The sequence below is a fragment of the Crocodylus porosus genome, unplaced genomic scaffold (genome assembly GCF_001723895.1).
Source record: "Crocodylus porosus isolate Cpor-Errol unplaced genomic scaffold, CroPor_comp1, whole genome shotgun sequence".
Classification (NCBI taxonomy): Eukaryota; Metazoa; Chordata; order Crocodylia; family Crocodylidae; genus Crocodylus; species Crocodylus porosus.
The window spans coordinates 59,275,586-59,289,537 of NW_017728950.1; the positions used below are offsets into that span (position 1 = coordinate 59,275,586).

At 43.3% G+C, this 13,952-nt stretch overlaps 1 protein-coding gene across 1 annotated transcript in view; it reads left to right on the plus strand.

Moving 5' to 3' along the window:
• GLIS3 (GLIS family zinc finger 3) overlaps positions 1-13,952 on the plus strand; it is a 328,965-nt gene that overhangs the window by 33,343 nt on the left and 281,670 nt on the right. The gene's annotated exons all lie outside the window — the stretch shown is intronic.

A 13,952-nucleotide genomic window follows, 5' to 3' on the forward strand; every position in this document is an offset into this window, starting at 1 on the left:
GAGTGGTTGGGGCCAGCGGGGTCTCCCCCATGGTCCCCTCCCCCCTCCTCCAGCACCCCCACCTCTTACTTACCGCACTGGAGCCTGGGTCCGGCTCCCTGACGGCACACTGCCTGCCCTGACATGTTGAGTGACAGTCTGTTATTTTCTGGACCCAGATACCTGTTTTAGTTTGTCTCTGTGCTTGTTTAATCTACCAAATGCCACTTTCACAGCGGCTGGCACTGTTACTGCACATGAAGCCCTGTGCGTGTGAATGGTTACATATGTGCCCAGAAATATAATACGAAGCCAGGTGCGAGTAATAATAAATCTCGTAGCCTAGGCCAGTGGTTCTCAACCTTTTAAGACTCTATGAACCCCTCATTGGACTCAAGGCACCCCCCAGAAAATGCCAGCTGTTAGCTTTCATTCACTTTTTGATTATGGAAAAATAATACAGCAATTCTTCTTGTGCAGGTAACTAAAGAAGACCACAGTGCATCAGAATGTTTTGACACTATGGATTCCTATTTGAAATCTATTGATTAATTTTGTGAAACATGTATAGGTGTTTTCACATCTAATTGTGCTAGTATTCTGTGGCACCCTGCAGTACCCTTGAAAAGAACTCATGGCACCTGAGTTGTGTCACCCTGTTGAGAATCATTGGTCTAGACATTAAGAAAACAGTGACACCTATTATGCTTCTGAACAGTTTTTCAAATGTAAGAACAGAATTTTTTCAACTTTCACTCTCAATTTGATCAATTCATGTAATCCTGACATGCAAGCTTTTGGGTCCATTGGATGACAAATGAAAATGCTGGGTTTCTAACAGTCAGCTAACCAAATATTAAGTTGTCATTGTTGTGCTTCCTTTTATGAGTATAAGAAAAGATCATTATGAATGAGACAAGTTGCCCATGCATTTTAATAATACAAATAATATATAATACTACTAAATGTGCTAGTTTCATATGTGCCAGATGCAATCCTGCCAAATATTTTCATTTAAATACATTGTTGTTTGTAACAGATAAAGAAGGAAGATGGAGGAGGAGAGTGAGGACATTCTGTTGTTATTTATGTTTTGACAAACAAAGACCACCTGGCATTTCTGTTTATTAGGTTACCTTAACAATTGCCAAGGCAGTTTGTTTCCAATCAAGGACTCTGATGTAAAGGCAGAAGAAGAGAAGTAACTTTCACAGATCGTTAACAAAACAGCAGTTGAGCTAAGTTTGTTATCTTACAAGTCCTGGGCATTATGGTATGATAAACTGCTTGGTGAGGGTGATAGCATTGTACTGGAGGACAAAGCCATACATAGGTCTTGTTTTGGTTTTTTTGTGTTACAGTTCAGTATTTTGAGCTAAACAGATGTTGCTAATATAATAGGAATTGGGTATCCTTGATTCTAGTATAACTCCATTGTCATCAACATATAGCTATACCTGATTTTACATTAGTAGGAGAGGAGAATCAGGTCCATTGTGCAAACCACAATTTTTGTTTTTATGCAAGTTTCAATCCAGCTGCTCATTTCAACTGTTGTATTTATTCTACCTGGAAACAATCAATTTTAAAACATTTTAAAACATCTTGTCACATAGCATACTCAGTACACAAAGAGCAAGATGTCAAAAAAAGTTCAGTTTTGGCTTACCTATGCTTCTCACTGGGTGCATCTACATGTGCTATTAATTCACAGTAGGCTTATTGTGAAGTGAAGCCTTCCCAGGAGTATGTCTACACATGCTGCCTCTTGGAAGCAGATTTGCTCCCAATGGGAACAGCCTTGTGTAGGGCTGTTCCTGTCCTGCTCTGCCCCACTGCCACAGCCAGGGGGAGCTCCAGGCTTCTCCGGGTGCTAGCTTAACAAGGGTCACGGGACCAGTCCCAGTCCCAGTGGGCACAGGGCCAGGAGAGTTCTGCCATCTGCAACACGAGCAAAAAAACCCCCCCAAAAAACAAAAAAAAATCTGCAGCACGAGATGTCTCCTGGCCCCATGCACATCGGGAGGGGACCTGATGTACATGGGGCTGGGAGAATGCTGCCCCTGCAGCAGGCAGAGCTCTCTTGGTCCCATGCTCATTGGGACACAGCTGCCAACAAGTCCCGTGCTGGACAGGGAATGCCAAGCCCCTACCTGCTCCCCAGAGCAGCCAGCTCTTTGTGGCACAGAGCTGCTCCAAGGGACAGCCAGGGGCTGGATTCCCATCCCCTACTTACCCTCTGGAGCTGCCAACTCTGTGCTGGGAGCCAGGACGTTAGCAGAGAGCTCCCTAGTCCTGGCACCAACTGGCTTCCAGCTCCTGCAGGGTGCCAGGAAGCTGAGCAGTGCCAGGACCAGGGACAGAGAGCTCCTTGTCCCCTGTGGCCCCCTGCTGCCTAGGCTGACTGGAGGCAAATTTGCAAATTTGATCCTAATTGCTGTTTACACAAGTCTTACTGAACAGTATCTATTGTGAAGTTAGTTTACTACCTGTATTTACAGGTCGTAGCTAACTGTGCAGTAGACTAATTTACTGCACAATAAATGCTGTGCATGTGTAGACTGTGATGCTTTACTGTGCAGTAGATTAATCTACCGTGCAGTAAAGCATCTCGTGTAGATACACCCACTAAAGCTTATAGTTTTACCACTGATGTCTGTTCAGGAAGAACAGTTAGGTGTACTCTGAATCTCTTCAAAATATCTCCAGATATAGTTTTACAATATATATTTACTGTATGAAAGTATCTTTGCTCTATATATGAAGAGTAACATTTTCAAAATCTCATAAGTAGCTTTGTCTTAGACTTTAGGGATTTAGACACTTACAGGGCTTAAGAGCTTTAAAAAATTTACCCTATATGGGATGGCAGTGTTCTAGAACAATTTTTATTTAACATATGAAGTAACAAAATGAAAATAAAATCAAAGACTATACCTCATTTTAAAGATAACTTTAAAAAGAAAAAAGGAAAAAGAGGGGATTGAGTATTTTTATTATAGACATTTTAAAGAATGATCTTTTAGTATTTACTGAAATTTGTTCTTGAATTCATTTAGAATACATGTGGTGTTCAATATCCATATTCTACTGTCATTACTGCTTTTTGACATTATTAATGGGAAATTTGCTTTGGAAGCCAAATATAATGCACGGGTAGATAAAATATATGTTAATCTCCCTGTGATAACAAGTTGTGATATCTCTAATGACTGGCTGCTGAGGACAGTACAACAGTTCAGCTGTAATGTATTTGATCTAAAATGTATTTTTATTGAAAATTACTGTTTGGTCATGTATTAATAAGTCTTAAGTTGTCTTGAAAGTTATGGCTAATCAAACTAACTTCTCTCATTAATCAGCATTCTCAGAACCTATATTGCTTTAAAAATACCCACTTAGCATTGGTGTCAAGTAATTAGTGAACGGTATAATCTAACAAGATCTGTAGTGTTTCTTATTAACCTTTTGCTTCTTTTGGCAGCACAGAGAGGACTGTGTGGGTATTCGTTTAGAGTGCATAGCTTGAAGATGAGCTGACTTTCAAGGAAAGGAAAAGATTTTTAAAAGAATGTATATAGTAGTGTACTGGAAACCCTACCCCACTGGGAGTTTGATGCCTGTAGGAATACCGCTGTTTCCATAAGGAACTCCTTTCTTGGCATACTGAGGAACAGGAGCATTACCTGGTGCTACTATGTGCTTGATTTGGGGTGGCATTAAAGTGAATATGGGCAGGGTAGTTTTTGCTAAAAACATCTACAAGCAAGATTCTGCAGTCTGTGGAGTGGTAGCTGTCCAGGTGAAAACATCAAATTGAAAGTGTTACTGGCAGAGGCATAGCTAGCTATTGTATGCCCTGGACAGTCAGGGGTGAAAGGTGACCGTGCTGAGTGAAGGGGGAGGGCAAGAGGGGATGGCAGAGTCTTACCTGTCATGGCATGGCCTCACTCAGGGCCTGGAGGCTTCTGTCATCTAGTTTCCCCTCTTCAGCTTAACTCCTCTTCCCCATGGGACACAGTGCTGTTGCAACAGCTGTGAGGCTAATCCTCTCACACTCACTGCTGAATTGTATGTTGAAGAAAGCCTGAATTCTATGGGGCCTGTGAATGGGTCAAGCAAGTTAGCCCTACACAGCACGAGGAAGGAGAGTGAGGCTGACAAGCGAAATCCTGCCACCTCTCTGCACAGCTGGAGCCTCCAGACCCCGTATGAGCCCATGCCAAGTTTAGCTGCTTGTGGGAGGGACTCTGATCAAGCAGGCCTAACTGGGACATGCATGTGAGTTACCACACCTGCCCCTGATCCATGGCTAATATGGCTGACCAAGTTCTTTGCAGCCAGATGGGCTGCTGAAAGCACCACCCACCTTTTTTACACACACCTGCAGCCTCAGGCTGTAGGCATGCCTTCACACAGCCTCAGTCTGTTCTGACAAGCCCTACATTCATAGCTCTCCCTGGTTCTCTTGACTTCTGAACTGGTTTTGGCTTTTCCTGACCCTAATCTTGGATCTCCCTTGGAACTCAGTGCTGGTTCTGCTCCCTCTGGCTTCTTGGCATCCTGACTTGGCTTGGTTTCCTTGACCCTGATCTTGAATCTTCCCTGGACTCAGCACTAGCTTTCTGACCTATGGGTCCTGACCTTGGCTTGCATCTTGGACTACATCTCTTGTGTCTCTTTTCAGCTCTGGTAGCCTGTGCCCCTGCCCTGCTGACTTCCTAGTTGCCTACCAGGGCCTATCCATGGGCTGGCCATCTAGGTCCCAGCCAAGCCCTCACGGCTTGCCTCCCTTCTAGCATCCCTTTTCCTTGATTTCACTGGAGCTCCCCTGCATCCCCTGCATCCCCTGTCAGCACCTTGACCTCACCACCCCCTTTAGTTGTTCCCTCGTTACACTACTGGTTAGTCAGATGCAGGAGGAGGAAACTCAGCTGTGCCCCAGATGAGATGTTATACAATCATTTGATCTGCATTGGACTGAGACCCATTCTAACTTCACTAACCAGCTATTTCTATCTGTTCTGACCTAGCTGAAAAGCATCTTCCCAGCTTCAGCACCGTATTCTTCCTTTCTACTTCAACTGTCTCCAGTGCTTGGACAGACTTTTCCCTTACCTCCTATCCCCAGCTACCCCACTTCCCTAAGTGCAAACTCCTGTCCTGTTCTCATTCCTTCTCCAGCTCGCAATTCTAGTCAATTAACATTAACACCAGATGTAATTCTTGAATCACTTTACAAGATACATGATTGTCTTATCACCTGTTCCTCACTAGCACAATCATACTTTCTGCCTACTGCCAACTACAGTAATATCTGCCCTCTTCCCTTAGCTTAATTCATATCCAGAGAGACTCTTACTTGCTTTCTTGTAACAGCTTCAGCATCCTTTTTGTTCCATTTTCTATTATCACCTCTCCGTCCTTTATCACCTACCTTATGACCTTCCTATTTCTGTCCTCATCGCAAGTGTGTATGGACAGACTCTTCTTTATATATGCAAAAAATGTCATTTTCTAAACCTGTTTCATGTATTGAAAGCCTTTTTGCCAATAAAAAATTGTAGAAAGAAAAGAATGTATAGTAATTCTTTGTCAAATCCATATCATGAAGATCCACTAATACCCTTATTAAAACACTAACATAAATGAAAGGATAATGTGTACTGTAAAAACTATGGCTATGTACAGATGCTTAGTTTCTAGAGTGAGAATCCTTGCTCTCTCAGGAGAAACCATGGGTGTACAGATGTTCATAACTTTTCTCTCATAGTAAAAGTGGCCACTCAGGGAAAAAAATAGCTCCCTTTGTCTCCTAAGGGCCTAAGTGCTTTGGGCTGGAAAAGCTTAGGGGGTATGTTCTGCTCCTAGCTTTTTCAGTGGCCCAGGGTCCACTTAAGACAGACCAGAACCAGCTGACCTGTGGCCCTATGTAACCCACACTTCCCCAGTGCAGACTACAGCACTTTGTTCTGGTTTCCTATAGAAATTCAGTTTCTCTTAGAGTTGCCATTCTCCCAGAAGAAACCACAAGTATACAGATGTTCAAGCTTTTTCTTTTTGAGTAAAATTGCTTCTCCAGGAGAAAAATAACCTGGGAACCACTAGGGTTAAATCACCAGCTAGAGGGTTTCTCCTGGAAGAATGAATGTTTGTACATGCTGTGTCTTCTCTTAGCAGGGAACATAGTCCTCCAGCATCATCTGTCTCCCCTCCAGGGGCTTTGTGTTGCTTGTTCGACTCCGCTGCTTCAGCAGGTAGCAGTATATGCCCTTTTCAAAATCCCCACATTGTGCTGCAGGAAAACACAGGCTGAGTATGGGCAGTCTGGCTCACCCCATCATGGCTGCCCTATGCACTGCTGTCATCTGTCACCAGGCAGACTAAGGGAGTCTGCAGAGCTTGCTGATATATGTGCACAGCTATCTCCCTTCGTCTGCCCCCCTCCCCCCCAACCTGGCTGCACAGTGTCAGCACTGCAAGTTCTCTACTCTTCAGGGCCTCAGAATATTAATGTCCATATGCTACATGTGGAGCTATATGGCTCTGGGTAAGTTTCTTTACCAGGAGAAGAAACCTGGGAAAATTCTCCCAGATAATTTGTATGTGTATATGCAGCCCCTGTTATGCCTTTATATGCAACTAATAGTGTATTTCTGAATTTCTATAGCATGAGTTTAGCTGAAATGTAAAGATGCATTCCTATATCTATATGATATATTACCAAATTGCCCATCAAGAATGCCCGGGGAGGAGAGGGGAGGTGGGCAGGGATGGAGTGCCACCATCCTGTGCCACCACCACCTCCCAGGAGCAGGGTGAGGGGGAAGCTTTCCCTGCCATCCCCTCTGTCCCCCTCTGCTAGCACCCAGTGCCACCGCTCACTCTAGTGCCGTTGGCCTTGCACCCCCTCAGCCCTGCTCCTTGGAAGCTCTCCTGCTCCATCCCCTCCGTCCCCGCTGTTATGGTGGTACTCTGACATCTCTGAGCAGCAGGGCCAGTGGCAGGACAAGGCCAGTGGCACTGGTTTCTCCCCCCCGCTCTGTTCCCTTCATCCCCACCATCATGACAGTGCTCTGCACTCTGCCTGGTTATTTCACTAATCAATCAGAGTGCTCCAAGAGTACTACAGACAGACAGATGGACTAAAACCTTTATTATATAAGGCTATTTCAGTAGTTTCTTTCAACTAAGAAAAAAGGAGTTTTGATATTGATAAAAAACTCATTTACTTCTGCTATTTAGTCCCTTATTTGAAATCTATGAATTAATTTTTCTTCAGATGTTTGTGTATAGGAATCACTGAAATTAAGTTCTGATTAGTGACACTATTTATGATGTCATCATTAGTTGGTGTAAAAGTGATTAGTGTCATCAGTAGGATGTTTGCAAGTGAGATGGTCACCAGCAGGAGCAGATGGACTCTTCAGATTGCTGATTTTGTGCAATTGTCAAAAGTACCAAAAGAAGGAAAAGGAATACATTTTAAATATATATAGTTCTTACAGTAGATATATAATAATTCTTAAACAGAATATTTCTGTGATGTATCAAACAAAGGAAACAAGGCAAATGAAGACAACATTTATTGATTCATTTGAAATATGCTATAATCACCCCAACTTTGGGCCTCGTCCAAAGTCCATTGAAATCACTACTGTCTTCAGTAGACTTTGGATTAGGCCCTTTGTTTGGAAAAAAAAAAATCTTGCCTAGAATGAATGCTGACCTCAGCTGGAATCAGGTGTATGAATTAATTCCTTTAATTCTTTACATTTTTCTCCTTTGGCTATTCTGAATTCTTCATATAAAAGAAAAATATTTTTCTTACAAAATATGGAACCTTTAAAAAAGTTTAAACTTTTATTTATCTCATGGCATGTTCTGTAGTGAGACTGAATTAAATAGGGTTGACATGTCTGAATGTTGAGACATTTAACTAGTAAAAAAACTCTCACTGCTATTTGAAATGTGGAACACTTTTGAGTCAGACCCAAGAACTATTTATAAAACAAATAGGACAAAACAGATCATGGGATGGTTAAGCAGTATTAAACCTTTTAACCTGTGCCACTGGTTCAGATTCTGCCCAGACTGGTAGTGACCAAAAAGTGCTTTTTGTCTCATGGTTGTTTGGTGGTTAATATGCTAGGTCATTCTTCCTTTTCCTCCACTTCCTCTGTGCCTTGTCTTTCATGTGGCCTCTTCAACAACCCAGTCATAGGTGATGTGTAGGGTGGGGAAGGGGGGGCACATGCCCCCCTTAATTTGACAGCTGCCATTGGCTTCTGCGAGTGGTAGCTGCTGGCACCCCCCGCCCCCGCTGCCAATGCACTCCAAGTCCCCGCTCGCCACTGCTGACACTGCCAGTGGCAGCTGTGGGCGGTCCCCATTTGCCAGTCACTGCCACCAACACTGATGCCACTGGCTGCGGGCAGTCCCCGCTTGCCACCATGGTGCTCCCCCAGTCTCAGGAGGCACCAGTCATTCATGAACCCAGTGTTTTTCTTTAACTGTAAAGTTAAAAATTGCAGTGTTACAGGAACGTCCAAATGGAATTACTCATTTTTTAGCCTTTGTGGAGAAGTCCTACAAAATTTAGTAGAAAGTAGAAAAGGGCTATAAAATTTAATAAAACATATATCTGCACTATATAAAATTCTAAAAATGGCTTAAAACACAGGGAAATTTTTCCATATTCAACTCTGTAGGTCTTTAAAGTAATTTCTATGGAAACCTGTTGGTTGTATTTCAATGAAATATTTTTATATTTTTTTTCCATAAGAAAATCTTCCTTGAAATGCATATGAAGAAAAATGGAAGGTTAATTTACCATTTAGAGACAAACTGCCAAATATAAGTAGCATATTAAAAAGTAGCAATAACATTGTAAATACACAAGGGAAATAATATATAGAAGATGTTTTATTATTCTCTGCACACTAAAAAGCTTCATATTATTTTGGAATAGATCATGACACCTTTGTAAAAAAGCAAACTAATAAAGAATGGGTGAAGGACAAAAATCCTGGCATCTGAACTGCACACATTTCTTGCAATCATATTTCTCTTCTGAATTATTAAAATTAAAACTCAGGAAGTATGTTTAGCAAAATACGCAGGAGCTAGGGTGTAATATAGCTTACTGGTTTAAATAAGTTTTATTGTAGTAGGTATGTTGCTGCTTTTAACATAGTGTAATAAGCTTTACTGTAGTTTGATTCGCCTAACAATTATTTTGGCTTGTCTTCTCTCGAGAAGTTGCTGAAAATATCTCCACTTATTATCCAAGTATGAAATAATTTATGTGGAGGGACTAAATTTATATGTCCATGACTAACAAATTATTAAATGCAAACCTGCTTTAGTTCTATGTACAACTGAATCATTTGGTGTAGCTGACTTGTGGCATATCTGTGGGCATGCAGCACTGTATTACTGCAGCTGCTTCTTGCTGCATGTTTGGTGGCAAAACAGTAGTCACAGAAGGCTTAGGCCAAGATTCACTACACAACTGGATCTTTTGCATTAAAGTAAGAAAATATTATAGCAGGGTTTTCTCCATAAATAGCAAGAAATTATGTATCTTCCTCAGAGCTATTGTCTGCCTGCTTTTTTGGAAACTTACAATTTCTGTTTTTGATTTTTAGTTTTGCTAATTTTTATGCCTGCTCTTCTTTAAGATGCTCATGGTTATTGTCATTGCTGTGTCCCTCATAAGGTGTTGTTGTTATTGCACCAAAAATGTGCAACTGCAAATTACAGAACCATCTAGTGACTGCACAATGCCTGTAGCAATATCTCTTTAAGTACCTGTCATACGCCTTCAGTATGTCTCTCTTTGCCTGAAATATGTCTGAATTATGAATATTAATGAACATTTTCCAGGTGCTATCTGGATCTATTCAAGATTTGACAGTACAGCTTTCCAGTGGTCCTCTATCTATACAAGCATTGTGACAGTCAGGCAGGCAAGTGTAGCACCTGTACAGACCCATATTACTGCTTGGGATAGAAATGATAGCTCTGAATATATCCAGGTCAGTGCTTGCTCTTTGTCCATAACCACATATAAATCTCAGCTTCTGAGGCAGCAGCAACTCTGGGAAGAGGCTTCCTTTGACAGACCCAGTTAAATCAGATAAGGTAGGGGGGCAGTGGGATGTTTGAACCTTGGCTTGCTTTCATCTCTGTTGCTTTTTTTCTCTCTTTCAATCTTCTCTCCATTCTCACTGCAGTCCTAGTACTTACCCTCCTTTCCTGCCTTTGTTTTTTAGGCAAACACTACAAGTACCATTGTTTGAAATACATAGATTACATAATATGGCTATGGAAATAATGGAAATAGATACATAGATGCAAATAAGATGTAGCAAAAATGCAAACTATCACCGTATGCATAGCTGAAAGCCTTATTTATATGAGACAACGAAGATTTTTCCATGCAATTGTTTTGTGATTTTACTTCCTATGAGAACTAAGTGAATTGAAATAAATATGGGTGTAGGACCTGAACACGCATGTGTGGGTGGATGTGTGCAGAGTTGTAGTAACTATCCAAGAGAAGCATTCTCTTCTGCCCATAGCAACTGGGCAGAAGAGAAATCCTGCTGATTGTCTTTCTGCAGCACAAGGTGAGCAGTAAGAACCAGGTTTGGATTTGTGTAAATTACATCCTGGCCTACTTTACAGAGAGATTGGAGAGCTGTGCCTCCCTAGGGAGAGCTCTAGGAAGGTTTGTGCCTGGAGGACTTCACAAGCTACAGCATCCCTTAGAAAGAGACAGCCAGCTTACTCACTAGATATTTCTAGTGGATGGATACCCAAGCCAGCTCTGAGTGGACAGTTGCTGTGTTAGCACAGTAGCTCAGAAGGCCTAATCTAATTGGCTCCACTGAGAAGCAAGGGATATTAACTAAGGAAGAGTATTTTGCTAACATGGTCATGCCTCTTTTGATACCTGCGCTAGCTAGTGTAGAGGTGGCTTGGGTATCTGAACAGTACTCCATTATACCATGTAGGCATACCAGCTGTCCAGGGAGACCATGACCTTGTGCAAAGGAGAATTGGGGCCATACCCCATTTGCTCCCTCTTTTGTAGCTTGAATCCAGCCTAACACATTGGGTAAACCATTTCAGTGCTCTGCTGGGCACAGGGATTTTGACCATCCTAAGTCCTGGTGCAGGAAGGTAAAGTGGACACTCCTGTGTACACAATGGCTAGGGACAGAAATGACACATAAACCGGTTTAAACCTGTAACAGAAAAGAAGCTCAGTGCACATGAACCAGTTTCAAAATGGCTGAAAATGGTTTAAGATAAATCTGGTTGAATGTAATATCAGACTTAACTGATGGTCAAACCAGTTTATAAAACTTCTGTCTCAGACCCCTTCCTGGTTCAAATTAAATCACAGTCCTCCAGCATTTCAGCATGCTTTGCAGCCCTAGGCTGGGCTGTGGTCTCTGCTCCAGAGAGCAGGGCTGGCCCCACACCTCTGCTCCCTAGCTGGACCAATGAGGGCTGGCTGACAAGAGGGGTTTGGGGGGCAAGCCCAGCTGGGAATGCAGCTCAGTCTGCAGGGCTGTCTTCTCTCCCCCTGGCAAACCCCAGCTGGGGTCTGGATCTAGGGAGGGGTGGTTAAACACCCCTTCCCTTGCTCAAACTTACTGCTGGCTGTGACTGCGGACTACAAATCCCAGAGGCACCTGGAAGCAGGAAGGAGAAGTGATGAGCATCCCTGCAGAGTACTGCTGCTGTGATTTTGGACTATAAATCCCAGAGACCTTGGGGCAGCAGGATGAGTAAGCAAACACACAGCCCATACCGGTTATGTATCAGGGTGCCATGCTGTAGCGCACCCTGGCTTCTAGCCTGAGCCACTACAGACATAAGGCTGCATTTCCTGAATCACAGGTAAATGTCTGTTCACTTCTGTTTCAATTTAATCTCAGTTTAAACTAACCTACAATCAATTCAGCCTCAGGCTTTTTGACTGTCTGTATTTAGCCAGATTTACAGAGATAATCTCTAGTCAGGCGCAATTTCATTCTGAGTAGCAGGCAGACAAGAGAGTGAGAACTCTGTTCCCAGGCACCAGAAAAGAGTTGGAGATGGTGAAGCTAGAATGGGAAACTTCATCTGAATTGAAAATTCCAGAAATTCTTTTTCTTTCTTCACAAACACATTAAAATGAAAGACAATTGTCCCTTGGGGCTATACAAAATTTTGACGGGTGTTTTGTTTCGAAGCTGTTTAGACTTGTTTTGAGCTTGAAACAGCAAAACTGAAATGAAATGAAAGGCTTTGAAACAACTTTGAAATGGCATGAGGGCACTCAAAATGTTTCAAAAGTTTTGAAATGTTACGAGTTTTGATGCTGGGCTTACTTGCAGCTAAACCGAAACTAAGGAGAGGGAGGGTGAAGAGGTGGAAGAGGGAAGGACTTCTCTGATATTGACATCTATATCCTGGTTCGATTCCCCAGCTCTCTGATCATTACCTGAGCTCTTCCTGGGGAGCCCATCCCCCCAATCTGTGTGCAGGGTTTTAGCAGGCTGCTGCTGCCCCCCCAACCCCACAGTGCTGCTGAATAGACAACGATACCACAAACTGCTCCCAGGGCTGGTTTTACTGGTGTTTACCTGTGCTAGGAGCCCGACTTCGACAAGCTCAGGAGGCTTGTCAGTGAGGCCCTAAGGTACCACAACCCCAGGGGGAGGGGAGTTCAGGAAGAGTGGTTGCTCCTCAAGGGAGCGATCCTCAATGCACAAGCTAATCCGATTCCATCTTGGAGGAATGGCAGCAAGAGGGCACAGCAGTCCCCCTGGCTTTTCAGGGATCTAGCAGACCTCCTGAGGCTAAAAAGAAAGGCCTACAAAGGATGGAGGATGTGATTCACCTTCAAGGAGGATTATTCTGCACTGGTCCAGTCCTTCAGGGAGCAAACCAGGAAAGCCAAGGCTGCAACTGAACTCCACCTAGCTTTGAGCATCAAGGACAATAAAAAGTCCTTTTTCAGATATGTGGGGAGCCAGAGGAAAAGCAAGGGCAACATTGGACCCCTGCTGAACCAGATGGGACAACTGATGCCCAGGAAAAAACTAAGTTATTAAATGGGTACTTTACATTGGTCTTTCATCATTCCCTTGGGATGCCCATGCCCACCATGGGACAGGATGGTCAGGGTAAGGGAGTTCCCCTGCCCTCCATTAATGCTGACCTCATGAAGGAACACCTTGAGAGGCTGGATACCTTCAAGTCAGCTGGCCCTGACAATCTATACCCCAGGGCAGTCAAGGAGCTGGCGAGCATCATAGCCCAGCCTCTGGCACGGATCTCTGAAAACTTCTGGTGCTCTGGTGTAGTGCCTGAAGACTGGAAGAAGGCCAATGTGGTGCCTATCTTCAAGAAAGGGAGGAAAGTGAATCCACCTAACTATAGGCCCATCCGCGTGACTTCTATCCTGGGGAAGATCTTAGAAAAATTTATTGAAGAGGCCATGCTTAATGGACTGGCTGACGCCAACATCCTGAGGGATAGCCATCAATCTCATTTCCTTCTATGACCAGGTGACCTATCACTTGGACAAGGGAGAAGAGATCGATGTCATGTATCTTGACTTCAAAAAAGCCTTCAATCTGGTATCCTACGATCACTTTTGGCGAAACTGGCCAATTGTGGCCTTGGATCCACCACAATCCTCTGGCTGGGAAATTGGCTCTGTGGTCAGACCCAGAGGGTAGTAATTGACAGAAGTCAATTGTCATGGTGCCCTGTGGCTCTGTCCTTGGACCCATATTGTTCAACATCTTCATTAATGATGTGGACATTAGAGTCAGAAGTGGACTGGCCAAGTTTGCTGGTAACACCAAACTTTGGTGCAAAGCATCCACATCAGAAGACATGTGGGTGATCCAGGTTGACCTGGACAGGCTCAGCAAATGGGCAGATGAGAACCTGATGGTGTTTAA